Source organism: Hesperophylax consimilis, chromosome 25 (assembly GCF_061612785.1).
Source record: "Hesperophylax consimilis isolate HC1 chromosome 25, BYU_Hcon_1.0, whole genome shotgun sequence".
NCBI classification, from domain to species: domain Eukaryota; kingdom Metazoa; phylum Arthropoda; class Insecta; order Trichoptera; family Limnephilidae; genus Hesperophylax; species Hesperophylax consimilis.
In genome coordinates, this window is record NC_142860.1 from 15,860,949 (window position 1) to 15,876,531 (window position 15,583).

The 15,583-nt window shown below is 33.4% G+C and overlaps 1 protein-coding gene and 1 pseudogene across 1 annotated transcript in view; one reads left to right on the plus strand and one right to left on the minus strand.

Annotated features, from left to right (window-relative positions):
• Window positions 1–15,583, plus strand: part of LOC149411578 (serine/threonine-protein kinase 32A) — a 465,118-nt gene that overhangs the window by 130,930 nt on the left and 318,605 nt on the right. The window lies entirely within an intron of this gene.
• Window positions 1,967–2,716, minus strand: LOC149411581 (uncharacterized; annotated as a pseudogene).

Here is a 15,583-nt window from a genome sequence, read left to right on the forward strand (position 1 = left end):
TATTATTTTAATTTCTATATGTATATATAGAAATATATATATATATATGTTTAAAATTAAAATTATTAAAATTTATTAAAATAAAAGAAGTTATTAAAATAATATACCTATAGCATCAAAAAGAGTATGTAATAATAGGCAAGCAAATGTAAAAATATGTTTAACAGTTGATAAGTATGTGCGAGTTACAGTGACACATATGGATACATTATTTTTCAGCATTATAGATTCTTGTTTGAACTCCGGCCAATAATAAATAATAATAAATATTGTCACAATATTGTTTTTAACAATATTGTGACAAATTTTTTTATTTAGTCTTAATTCCTGTATTCGTCTAGGATAACTTGAAACTTGTAAATTTGACTGTCCTGAAACGGGAATTCTTCCTAGTTGGACAGTCAAAATCATAAAATTTAATCAATATTATATTATAAAAAAATAAAAAAATATACAACAACTACTGAAGCAATCCTAAAGTACATGAAACCTTTCAGTGGTGTCAAACCAATTTAAATAATTAATGCAAAAAATACTTAATCTGGTTGGTAATTTTAAAATTAAAACTTTTGATGGTGGTATAGATTAATTTTTCCCTTAAAGAAAACTTTTAGTGGTTTATGGATTCATATGTTCCTTAAATAAATGTCGTCCCTTTTCAGATAGATATACATTTATGGACACCGGTTTTAAATTGAGTAATTGATGTCGATATTTTGATGTCATTATCTAGGGCGTTGAATATTTTAGGTGCGATATATGAGTATTGTCTCGGTGAGAAGGTAGTTTTTGTTGTAGGAATTTTGCAGTTTATATGCGTTGAGTAGCATGTTTGTAATCTTTTTGTGTAGAGTTTATCAAACCATTTATGTTTTTAAACTAATGACTGGAACTTTACAAAATCCGCTTGTATTGAAAGAGGTAAACTAATATTACTAACTAACTTACTCCGAAAGAGAGGACTTCTGACAAAATGCGCTAATCAACAGAGCGACTCAACTGCTTGACGTTCATCTTCATTGACCATCGACATTTTCAACGTCACTTATGGACAGTTCAACAACTATCTTTTATATTCATGTATAATTATATTCGTGTTCTCGACACGGTCGAAAAATAGTAAAAGTAGCCTCCGTGACTTTTTATACTCACATGTACCTCAAATTTGTCTTCTCCGTTTTATATTGGTGAATAACATTGGAATATTTTATAAAGGTATTTAATTTAACTAACACATAATAATTTTGTGAACTGAAACAGAAAAAAATATTTTGGATTTTTTATGTTTTGTGCCTGCATGCTGTGTAGATATTTCAGTGATATTTTGACTTTAAATTTATTTTTCTGTAATTTTTTTAAATAGTTGTTTCCTGCACTATTTTCGTGTATAATTTCGTAAATATTTTTTATATTTATGTATGTAAACGCCTTAATAGGCGTGAAATAAATAAATAAATAACCATTTAATGGAGAAATCAAATAAATAAACGTTGTAAACTATGGTAAACACATTTTTTACTGGGTTCCCCGAAATTAATAAGAATATCGTAATAATTACAGAAATTTTCTATAATTTCTTAAGAGGACGCTACAAGCCAAACGTGTTTATATTTTTGGTATGCATTACATCGCACGAATATTAAGTCTAGAAATGCTCGATTTCAAACTAATGATTTAATCAGAAATAAACTCTTATTTTGTATGATTTGCTTTTATTAACTGATAAGAAGTACATTTGTTATACACTCGCTTTGCAATGTCACAGAAGAGAAGAGGAGTACATATATTCTACCTACAACAAGGTCAAGTTAGAGTTACTACAAAAGGGCGGGAAATTTAAATCCATCACTCCCTCTAAATTCGAGCCTTATAATATTAAAAAAAATAACTGGATATTAATTACCCTTTGAAACAAGATATTATACAACTTTCAAAATATTCTTACATAATATTATTTGTAGAATTTTTAATTGTGCATTCCAAGTTTAGATCTTAAAAATTTAAATTTATCCTTTGGCAATGCTTTGGTAAATATATCTGCATATTGATTATCACTACTTACAAATTTTAGATCAATAATTTTTTGATAATATTTTTCTTTAACAAAGTGGTACTTGATGTCGATATGTTTACAGCGTTTATGTAAGTTAACATTTTTGATAACACTGATCGCACTTTGACTGTCTAAATGTAAGCACATTGTATCTTGTTTATATTCCTCAATATCACATAACAACTGTTTTATCCACATAGCTTATTTGGTTGCAGCACAGGCTGCCATAAATTCTGCTTCTGTTGTTGACAAGGCAACTGTTTGTTGTCTTTGGCTAGACCATGTTACAGCTGCTCCATTTTTGATGAAAACATAGCCCGTGATTGAACGTCTTGTATCAGGATCATTGGCATAGTAAGCATCACTATAACCAGTCACTACTGGTGGCTGTGATGTGGATGAGTAATACAGTCCGTACTCTTTTGTATCTTTCAGATATTTGAAGATTTTCATCACGGCATTCCAGTGTGTTTTATTGTAACAATTTAAAAATCGACTCACTAGGCTCACTGCATACATAATTTCAGGTCGACTCACTAGAGCTAGGTGCATGAGGAAACCCACAGCTTCTCTGTAAGGAATGTTCTTTTCTGGGTCTCCATCTCCTTTTTGTAACTTTACATGAGGGTCCACAGGAACACTGTTGGGGTTGGCATCAGTCATGTTAAACTTGTGCAATATCTGTTCCACATATTTAGTTTGATGTATGAATATACCATTGCTGAGTATCTCAATTTGCATGCCTACAAAGTTACTCACTGAATTCACTATTTTTACATCAAATACAGTTTTTAAGTCATTAGTTATTTCTTTTAGTACTGATTCATCTTTAGAAAATAACAAGCCGTCATCAACATACAGGCAAAGGTAGCATTTCTTATTGTTGACTTGACCAAAATAAACACATTGATCAGCTTTGCTGTTGACGTAACCAAATTTCTTTAAAATCGAGTCAAACTTCTTATTCCAGCAACGGGGAGATTGCTTCAAGCCATACAGAGACTTGTTGAGCTTACATACCATATTGCCTTCACTAGGCAGACCTTCAGGTGGAGTCATTAATATAGTCTCTTCAAGCTCACCGTATAAGAATGCGGTTTTGATGTCAAGTTGGATGATTTTAAGGTTATACTGGACAGCCATGGATAATAATAAACGTATCGAATCATACCTTACAGTTGGTGCAAAGGTTTCGGTGTAGTCGATACCTGCTGTTTGTGCAAATCCTTTTGCACAAAGTCGTGCCTTGAACCGTAGACCCATTGACTCCTCCTCTATTCGGAACACCCATTTGCATCCTATCACTTTGGCATTTGGAGGTTTTTCTATCAATATCCAGGTTTCATTCTTCGTATGTGCATCTATTTCTTCATCAATTGATTTTATCCATTTTTCTTTATTTTCTGAACTAATTGCTTCTTCATATGTTTCCGGAATATCAGGAATAAATGAACATAGGTAAGTACTTTCTTCAGGCAAGTTTTTGATTTTGTTTCTAGGTCTCAACTTCACACTACTTACTTCAGGTGATTCAATACTGGTGTCTGGTATGTATTCACTGTCAGAAGTGGATTTGTTTTCTTTTAAAGATTCATTTGAACTTTTTGAGGCACAATCTTCATCTTTTGAACTTTCTTCTTCTGTTTCAATTTTATTCGTGGATAATTCTAAAGGAACAAAGTCTCTTTTCACAGAAGATTCAAGAAATGTAGCATCTCTACTTTTTATTACTTTTCTGGAATTCGGCAGTATGAATCTATAACCTTTTGTGTGGTCACAGTATCCGATGAAGATCATCTTTTGTGCTTTTGGATCCCATTTCTTGCGCTTTTCTTTAGGCAGGTGAACCATTGCCTCACATCCAAATATACGCATATGATTCACATTTGGTTTCAGGCCAAACCATTTTTCCATGGGAGTTTTGAACAACAAGGATCTCGTTGGAGAACGATTGATGATATAAGCGGCAGTGTGTATTGCATCAGCCCAATATAACTTTGGCAGTTCAGCATTGAGAAGCATACACTTTGCTCTTTCCACCAGTGTTCTATTCATGCGTTCCGCTGTACCATTCTGTTCAGGTGTGTATGGTGTGGTTGTCTGGTGTATGATTCCAGCACTTTTCAGGAAATCGGAAATTTTTTTGTTATCATATTCTATATTCGGTATATGTTAAATTCAATTCTATTATTTATCAGGGTGAGCGTGAGGTCTAGAAAATTTAGAGAAGCATTGACACCTACTTCTAGGGTAAACTGAATTAAATAAGAAGTAATTTTTTTTTTTTTATTTTTTTTTTTTTTTTTTTTTTTTTATTTAGAAAATAAATTTTTTACTTGTAAATCGCCGCTCCTAAAAAATGTGCTAATATGGAAAAGATATGTTGACGACATATTTTGTATTTGGTCAGGTACGGATCGACAGTTAAATATCTTCCTCCAGCTTTTAAATTCTTTCCATACCCAAATTCAGTTTACCCTAGAAGTAGGTGTCAATGCTTCTCTAAATTTTCTAGACCTCACGCTCACCCTGATAAATAATAGAATTGAATTTAACATATACCGAAAACCGACTTACACAGACATAACCATCCACAATACTTCTAATCATCCCATCTCCCATAAACATGCAGCGTTCCATTCAATGAAACATAGGTTAATTTCCGTCCCTCTATCTACCAATAATTTCTCAAATGAATTATCAATAATAAAACAAATAGCAGCAAATAATGGCTATGATTCGGCCTTAATTGATAAAATTCTTAATAAAAAACAAAAACATATTTCCACAAACAAATTTCTATATAGCAGTATTCCGCCAATTAATATCAACTCCCCTATTCACCATTGGCGTAGGATTTTATTTATAAATAATTTTTCAAATCAAAGCGTTAGGAACCTTCCTTTAGATATTAAACCTGCCTTTTATACAAACAATACCCTAGGAAATTTTTTGATTAATACTAAAGACAAGGATGACATACTAAGCCATTCGGGTATTTATAAACTCAACTGTAGTGATTGTCCCGCCTTTTACATAGGTAAAACATCGCGCAATGTAAACACCAGAGTGAAGGAACATGTACGGTGTTTAAATGGTAAAGGTTTTTCGGAACTCGCCAACCACTTAATATCAGCAGACCATAGATTTGATAAAATAACAGGTACTAGCCTCTTACATAAAAATAGTATAGGCATTAGGTTAGACAATTTAGAATCATTAGAAATCAGGAAATCTATAAACAGTAACTTATCAGACCATTTATTAAATACACAAGTTAATTTATCTAATCAAAAAAACACATTCTATAGTCCTATATTTAACTTGTTTCCCAGAATCCTTTCCACTCTTAAATAATAAGTTTATGCTTTTTCTTATGTCTTTAAAATGTATTATTATGTGTATAATTCATGTAAAAATGTTAATTGTTATTATATATCTTCAATTCACTATGCCTATGTAATATTTGACTCCTCCCACTTTTATAATGTATTATATTCTGTCTCCCTCTGTTTTCCTATAAATATGCATCACCTCTGTCTTAGTTTTTAGTTATATTTCACATCCTGATGAAGCTCGACCGTAGCGAAACCGGTAGATGTAATAATAATAAAGTCGTGGTTAATAAACAAAGTGTTTTATTTGATTTAATATCAAATTTTACTTGGCCACCATTTCGAATAATTTGACTCACAAATAGCAGGTTAGTTGCTAGTCCATAGACATGTAGAACATTTGTAAACAGAATCCTATTTTCTTGGCCTTTGTCATTATAAACATCTAAACTCACTTCTCCCGAGCTTTGCACAGATAACACTTTATTGTCTGCAACTCTAATGTTCTTTATTACAGGAGTTGATTCCTTTTGAAAGAGATTCTTGTTCTTCGTCATATGAGCTGAGGCGCCTGAGTCTATGTACCAGGCGTCATCATAATTAGACGATGCAATAAACACAGCAGCATAGGATGAGGTAGGTTTCTGTACCTTGTTTTTGGGTTTTGATTTACATTCAGGGCTTTTGTGGCCATATTTGTTACAGGAATAACATCTCGGACCCTTGGTTTGTTTCTTGTCATTGTTATGAAACCTTTTATTTACTGCAAAGGCTGTTGTGCTGTTTTCATAATTTCTCACATCTTGCAACAATTTTGCTTTAACAGAATCTGCAGTTATCTTCGTGCCAGAGCTTTCAATTGCTATAATTATTGGCTGATATGAGTCGGGCAGACCGGAGAGCAGCAAAGTCCCGAGCCACTCATCGTCCATTTTGAAGCCAATATTGCGGAGCTTGTGAGCTGTCGACATTATTTTGCTCACATATTCTTCAATACTTTTACATGCACTGAGCGAGGTATTACACAAATCACGCAGAAGACCAACCCGGCGTGTCAACCCGGAATCATCAAATGCCGCTGACAATTTATCCCATACTCCTTTTGCCGTACTTTCTTCTTCTATGTGTACATAATTAATAGGATCGACAAGAAGAATAATTTTTGTTTTTGCTTTTGTGCCTTTTTTCGTATCAATCACTGTAAATGTGTCAGCTGTTTTAATACAATCCCACAATTCCTCGTGTTGTAGGTAGATTTTCACTGCGAATTGCCATGTCGCATAGTTTTCACGGCCGGTTAACTTTTCGATTAATGCCAATGAACTGTTTGTTGCCATTTTTATGTATGAAAACACAGAGTTCAAACACGAAAACACTTTGGAATATGATTTGAGAAAGTCACTATTTTGTTTTTGGAGTAGAGGTTATGTTTTCACTACGGAGGTTATGTTTTACTAATAGTCCTTTTTTCACAGCTAGTTTATTAGAAAAAACTTTCACTGAATGCCTCTAGGTTATCTGGGCCCATAACCTAATGATTTAATCAGAAATAAACTCTTATTTTGTATGATTTGCTTTTATTAACTGATAAGAAGTACATTTGTTATACACTCGCTTTGCAATGTCACAGAAGAGAAGAGGAGTACATATATTCTACCTACAACAAGGTCAAGTTAGAGTTACTACAAAAGGGCGGGAAATTTAAATCCATCACAAACACAAAAGTGGTTTTTATTTATTTTGTTAACAATTTTTTAAGAAAGCAAAAAATTTAATCAAGGGAAACTATAATACTTTATTTTGAAAAGTTGTTTATTTTATGTGTTCATACATATCTATTGGAAAAATAAAAATTTTAGTAGTTTACATAAATATTTTTTTATTGAGTAATTAAAAAAATATATTTGTATTCTACTCAAGGAAAACGATAGAAAAAGGTTAAATTTATAAAAAGCATATTTTTTGGTATTCATAATGTAATCCAATTTTTTATTAAAATTAATCGAAAATAGTGATTTAGCATTAAGCTTCACCTTAAGATTGGGACTAAAAATAATCTAGAATGCTCTAAAATTCTTTAAATTTAAGTAAGCAATTAATTACATTAACTCCATACAGGAGATTCTGGGGATTCCTGGGGATTCTGTGTGGTAAGTCATCTATGAGGAAAAGAAAAAAATTACATTGATCTTGAAGAGACCCGTGTTGTATGAGGGTGGAAACAAGAGGCTGGAAAATCGTTCCACAGCCGAGCTGTTAAACTCATGAACGAGTCGTACAAGCGACCTGTTCTCGTGTCACAAATTACGTGTACGTATGTTGGGCGCGCGTTTGGCGTGTTACTTAATTATATACCGGTGCGGAAATGATCAATGACGCTAGTTATCCGGAGCATCTCTTCCATTGTGATACCGGTAGAACAAGGACATCATACCTACCTGACGCTTGTGCTCCAAAAATTGCAATTTGCCTGTTAATATAATGGACTCTCAAACAAACCGCTCGTTTCTAGATAGTCAAGGGTTTTTTCATGTATTTTGTGGGGCGCACTTGGCTATTATTAAAGTATCTGCAGGCCCTGTACATTAAACCCGCTCCTATGAAGCTAGCTTGACTTCGATGGATCCTCCGTGCCTAAGCTGTTCACTTAGGCACGGAGGATCCATCGGAGTTACATCAAGCATATCAATGTAAGGCATGTTGACAAGATTGCTTCTGCTTAAGGAGACTAGATTATCATTTTGATCCATTTTAGACGCAATCACACATGATTAGGTCTTTGAAACATTAAATTCGACTAGGTTATTCTTATCCCAAGGGGAAATCTTCTCGAGGTAACCTCACATTCTTTGATTCAAAGCCCTCCAAGCTGTTGGAGTTTGTGTATCCTTTAGGGTCTTGTCAAACAAAAAAGTTATCAGGGACTGTATAGCCAGAGACAAAACCGATTTCTGTGGGACTCAGCATTTATTGAGTGTGAAGAAGAGGTGAAAACAACAGCAACCGTCTGAATCAACCTTCAGAAAAATCGGCAGTCTCAAATACACAAGAATGCGAGAAATCAGTTAGAAGACAGTTTGTTGACAAGTACTCAGTACCAACACGGTCAAAGACCTTGGAAATGTCGAGTGCAACCATTTGGGTCTCATCGTAATGTTCCAAGCACCGCCACCAAACAAAAGTAAAAAGATCAACGCATTTTGTTTTAATCTGATCTCTTATCCTACATTCGAGATGTGTTGTAGACTTAGTAATTTTCTGGGCACATTTGGAAGGATCTGGAAGGATCTGAATTCTGAAAACAGACAACTGACGATAGTAGGCTGGGCCTGACTAGTAACTGACGACAACAAATGGGTAGCGGGGCAAGAGATTGTTAATATTATCGCTCAGATGTTGGACCAGCTCGGATGTGTCTGATTCGCTGAGGTTTGGAGAACGGTATAAACACCAATAGAGTTTTACCTTACTGGCAAGACTGACGTGCAACCGCATTACGTAAAATGTGGAGTTTTCCAGATTCAGTTGACGTCAGCTTGGCCATAGAGACATATACCTCCTCTGTATCTAAACTTTCCTACGAGGGTGAAGCCCGGACAGTCCAGATAGGAGGCATCTAGTGGCTCGGCTATCTGTGTTTAGAAAAGGAAAATAAGGTCAGGACGTTGTGAGAGAAGGTGGTGGTGTACAGAATTAAAATTTGTGTGCAGGCCGCGAATGTTGTAAACATGTTTCAGATTAACAAATATATAGTTATATAGAAAACACTTATACAAATTTCATTTTTTTTGGGAACTTAAAATTATTTATAAAAATCTTTTGTCTACGACATGCCATTGAAATTGTTTAAGCCGTCCAAGAATGAATTTTATTTTTTTTAAATACTTAAACTGGTAAAATAACATAACTTTAGGCATATAGACACGACCGCAATATATAATACTTCTATAGGCTTATCTTCTTAGTGAGAGATTTTTTTAGTAATAAGCATCATTTATAACTACTGAATGGATTATTAGCAAAATAAACATTCGGTATTGGAAATAATCGAATAATGTTGAATTATTTTGCTAATTTTTTGGGTTTTGTCAATATTGGATGATTGAAAAAAAAAATTTTTTTTAATAGACGTTTTGAATAACCATAAAAAACACCACATTTTCAAAGCAAACATAAATTAGTAATTTATTTAAGTCACGTGTTCAAAGATACTTGAAGAAGTTCGCCCAATTAGAGCTAACCCAAACAACACTCAAAGATTTGTGTGTGTTGGTGCTAATGTATTTAATTATTATATATTTGCCAAAGGTCACTGAGAAACAGCATTGTGTCCTGTTAACGCCTGCTTATTATTTTTATTGCTCGATAACATGGGGCAATTTTGTTTCTGCTACTTGAATAGTACCGACATAATCTCTTAATGTGTCAAAGTACTCGATGCGAATAACTCAATTAATAACTGCGCGTAGAAAGGATTCGGTAGATTTAGTTACAGCGTTAGACGTTATTTGGAGGTAAAAAAGTGGAATCTATTTTTCACTTAATGTCTCATTTAATTATAATACATCAATGTCGGAGACATTACTAGAACGAGTTCAATAATAATTACTGTAGTCACTCGAACTTGGCGATAACTAACCTACATATTTGCCAGTCATGCGACTTAGTCGCCGCTACAAAGCGCTTCCATTACTTCGTTTGACATCTCAAATCGCTTGTCGCCTTTCGTAGTTGTTTCCAGAATAAGCTTTAGGTAAAATTAATCGCCATTACCCAGCTACCCACAATCAGTTCCAGTAATTTCTCGTGGCTGTCTACTAGCTGCTACAAGAAGTGTCGACCGATCGCCGCGGCAGCGTAGCAGCAATACAATTGCTCCATGTAAACCGGACAATAAACCAATCCTTTTGAAAATTCAATAATCGATTTTTTTTTTCATTATTTCATAAAAATTTTCAGTGTGCTCTTTTCAATATTATTTTTTTTTTTTTCTTACACTTCTACTTTCATTTTTTTAATTAGATACAATAACATTACATATTTTAAAATATTATTTGACAATGTTAGCCTCACTGTACTTCACCAGTGCTGAGGACCAGAACATTTGAAACAGAAAAATCAGAAAAAGATACGCATCTAGAAATTTAACTCTTAACACTCGCTTTGCCGGGGCACCGCTCTACCAGCTCAGCGAATGTCATATTTAACTGTATCATTATCTAAGTTGTGGGGTAAGTGATGCAAAAAATATTATTTAACGCACAAAACTCTAGTTTGGGGGATATATGTAACTTTATTTTCTTTTAATTTTTAATAGCTACTCTCTTTAAGTATGATCGCAAGATTCAACTCGAACTATCTAGACAGTGTCTTGGATATGTATTTCCTATTTTAAATTTAATATGCGACATCTATTGACTTATCTGCAAGTCTACCAAAAATATTTATTTTTGAAATAACGTAATGAGTAAAAAAACTCAAATTTTAATATTTAATTATTGAAAAGAATATAAGCGATTCTTAAGCGAAATTAAATATGTCTTTTATTTGTAAAATGTCGTTTTTTCCCGAAACGGGTTTTATTAAAATCATTGGGAATAATGTATCATGAATATTTTATTTTTTGTATTACATTATTACCACATTAATAAATAAATAATATTTAAAACAGAAATACCGGGAAAACTAATAATCCAGATCGATTACCGAATATATTTTTATAGGATTATCTAAGTTACCGCATAAAATTTAAGTTTGGGGGATATATGTAACACTCATCCGGTGCGGAAAAGCATAACATATTTTTAACCTTTAACGGGCGAAGGGAGAACTGTAAATATGTATCACCATATATATGTTTATTTAACGACCGAAGTTATCTTTATTTACAAAGCATTATTATTTTAATTTGAGTCATTTATTCCTGAGTTTTTCTTGAAGCCATTTCTCCCAGCTGTGTGGCTTGTTCAAGTTGGTACTCAAACATGTTTTCGTAAAAGCTTCATTCAAATTTATTTTAATTTGTTGGAGAAATGCTTTTTTAAGGGATATTTATTTATTTTCTCTTATTGACGAAACTTCTAGCCTTGTCTATTGTCTTAGGAATTCATGTATATTTATGTTCCTACTAGCAGCGAAACAAATAAATGCCAAAATCAAAATAAAATCATTTCTTCTCCCATGAAATAAGTAGAACGCCATAACAATAACTATTACTTACGTAATAATATTTGTTTACATTAACCCCATACAGGAGGGCAAGAAAATAAGAAGAAGCTGTTCTGGCAAGGTAAAAGGTATGAGGGTTGGGTAGGAATGTAGGGATCAGTTTGTCCAGGAATTACTGACATATGAATATATCCCTCTCACTGCAGCGCAAGGCGATGGGTCGAAAGACCAGTTGGAGAGGTCAAAGGGTCTCCCCAAACAGCCCTCTTCCGATCTGGCAACCACGCTGCTGCTGAACACATCTCACACATAAGAAATTATTAAGAACGATCCTTGTAGCAGAGCGGCAAGCTCTTTAACTCCCAACCTAGGTAGAGGTCACGGATACAAAACACGGCGTGGGCAAATAAATATTTTTCATACAATTTAAATACAAATACACGAGTAGGTACTTGCACAACGTTCTTAGCTCGCGTGGAAGATGTTCCAATCCGAATCTAAAAGTTGCTTGGAATGATTGTTTCCACTACGTAATGCTAGAAATCGAGATTTATTTCTGTGCACAAATTCTGGGACCAACTACCTTCTGTATTCCTCATTGCACAGAAAACTTATTGGGGAAAATAATTATACCGAGTCAGCGGAGAAAATTTCACTTTAAACAGTTTTATTTTCAGAAAACAATTAAAAATACTGAACAAAAATCTAAAGATATTTTATGTGACACATCACAAAAGCGCCCCTGTATCTACAGTGTAAAGGCAGGGGAATCATGTCGCCACTCGGTTGGGCAAGATCGAGAGGCAGGTTAAGGTAGTAGCTTTGGGTTGGGATTCGTTAATGCGGGTCTTGAAGAGGATGGGATTATACGAAGGAAGAAAAACTGATGCCGGGAGCTCGTTCCACCATGCACCGAGGATCAATGCTGCTGGCTCTTTAGAGAAGGCCCCATTTAAAAAAAAACCTGTAGAACAGATTCCGCATGCCCACATCGCGGCTGTGCATTAGAGATGGCAATCAGTTTATTTTCAATGGATTGTCAATCAGACATCAATCCTTTGGAAAGAAACAAGTAGGTTTATTAAGTACTTTGGGGCTGCAGTCCAGAGGTGGCTCCCAAATTTTGGGGTACATTATATTAGTGATTATATAAGTGAGAAAATCCAATAAACGGATTTTTTGAGTTGTAATATTTACCGATTTTAAAGAAAACGGCTGTCCTAAAAGACCTTTCGACTCTTAAAAAAACTGCTTTTTGGTTCTATAAAGAATATCGACATTCGAATATGTTTTATCCATTTTACCAGAAGCAAGGAAAAATAGCAAACACGCCCACAAAACACTTCTCTCGATTTTTATCTTCGAGAAAAAGAACCAGTATATATTTTAGCGTTTTTTCCAAAACAAAAACTAACGCCTAGACTGTTATCAAATGTTTACCGATTGTGTTATTCGCAATGTCGCTTCAAATACACTGGTCGACATTTATTTTTTTGAGTGCAGTCCCTTAAGCATAGCTAATTTTTTTTATATGTATTTAGTATCCATAAACACGAAATAAAACAAAAAAAAATTTATAGGTCAGGTTTTTTTATTATTTAACAATGTTTTTTTACATAATTCTTCCATAGTATGACGGGTACTTACTTAACAAAATTTCAAAGCTAATTCAATTTAATTTTTTTTGCTCCTGATTTGCGCTTGTGAGTATCTTGAGAGTCTCTCTGCAGGGTTCAGCAATAGTCTGCTAGCATAGATGGACTCCACTTTCCTTAATATCGCTTTTCCATAGCCGCAATGTCCTGGTGAAATCGTTCTCCGTGCTCGTCACTGACATCTCCCACATTTTCGGGGAAAAATTCAAATGAGAGTGAAGGAAGTGTATTTTTAGTGACATGTTACATCCCATATTTTATAGGCCATGAGAATTTCAGACACAATGCTGATATAGTCTTCACTTTTATGACTTCTAAGAAAGTTCTCGACAACATTCTTGAAGGCTGACCAAGCGGCTAGCTCGATTGTTCTCAACACTGTTATAAAATTCGGATCAGTCAAGATCTCCCTTATTTGTGGTCCCACGAATATTCCTTCTTTGATTTTTGCGTCGCTGATCTTAGGAAATTTTTGCTGTAAGTAAATCATGCCATTTCCATCCTCAGACAAGCCTTTAAAAAAAATTTCATCAAACCCAATTTAATGTGTAAGGGTGGAAGTAAGATATCTTTAGATTTTACTAGGGGAGGATGTTGAACATTCTTCGTGCCAGGATTAAAGTGCTTTCTAATAGGCCAGTCCTTGGTCTTTCCTGTCTCTGCTGTCCCACTCGCACAGAAAACGACAATTCTTTGTGTATCCCGCTTGCAGTTCTAGTAGGAGCTCTATTACTTTTATATCACCACATATTTTCCATTCGTATTTTACATATTTAATTTTTGTTAACAGCAGCTTCATGTTGCCATAGTTCTCTTTCATGTTTGTGAGATTCAAATGACATTCGAGCCTAGTTTTGCCATATTATAAAAAAAATCAATGATAACTCACGAATAAATATGAATTAATACACATTTTAGTAAAACTTAAAACCCATAAAAACCTTACGTGATAGAAAAAAACTAATCACATATCTGAAATCGGCGTGAAATTTCCTGTCAGATTTGGCTACTTTCGTTAAAGGGACAAAAAATGTGTTGACCAGTGATATTATTATTATTCTCAAATGTCATTTTTCGAGGCTACTTTTCTGAAAGTTTTTTAGCGACCGCTCAAGCGAAATTCATCTCCTGTAATATCATTATTTAAACCATACTGAAAGAAAATTAGAAGAAGTTATTGAGGCTTATGACAGCAGTGACAACTTTTCGTAAAGCCTTAATCAAAATCATTGTTTTATAATTCGATGAAAAATGTTGTTTGTTTGTTAATTTACTTAAGTCAGTATCTAATAACCGACTTTGCCCTTATTTGTTTTATTTTCGAACAGTTGACAAATGAAAAATACGAACATTTAGGTATGCTTTGAGCTCAGAGAAATATTTGCATCTATCTTTCTACCTCATTTGCCTTAAAACTATACATCTATTACATGAAATTCTGTAATTCTTTATAATTAAGTCGTGAAGACAATATGTCAGCCAACAAGAAGTGTATGCAATACTAATAAGTTTTAATTTAATACTAAACCATTATAAAACCTACCTTAAACTGCACTCTTCTTCTTCTCCCTTGGACCTTTATCTTCTTTATTTAATCTTATATAAACATATTATAACAAGATTAAGATTAAATTGATTGATAAAAATATATTTTAATGAAAATAGAAATATAAATCAAAATGTTAAAATACATGGAAAATTTTACCAGTTATTTAAAATAATATTTTTTGTTTAACACAGGTTAATCGTGGTACGTACTTATCTAAAATTGTACCTGTTTACGGTCACATTGTCACTTTAACACAGTTTAATCATGGTACGTACTTATCAAAAATTGTACCACTTTACGGTCACATTGTTACTTTAACACAGGTTAATTATGGTACGTACTTATCTAAAATTGTACTTGTTTACGGTCACGTTGTCAGCTTAATACAAGTTAATCATGGTAAGAACTTATCTAAAATTGTCCCTGTTTATGGTCACTTTAAGACAGGTTAATCATGATACATAATTATCTTAAATTGTTCCTGTTTACGGTCACAGTGTCCCATTTTAATTTAGTGAAATAAAAATAAAAATTAAATGATTACGTGAAAACTTGTATGATATTAGTGAAGTTACAAGGAATATTCAGTGAAAAACAGCAAAATGGTCCCGGGGCGAAAAATGTTGCGTGAATCGTTGGGTAAAATGACCATTTTAACGCTCGATGAATAAATTATTGTTTTAATCTTAAAATATAAAGTACAAAGATAATGTATGGCTTGTTATATGTAGGTTCATCCTATTTCTTATAATAAACCAATAAACCATAAATTTATTTCGTTTAAATCACAAATAATTTTTTTACAGTATCGGTATACACAAAT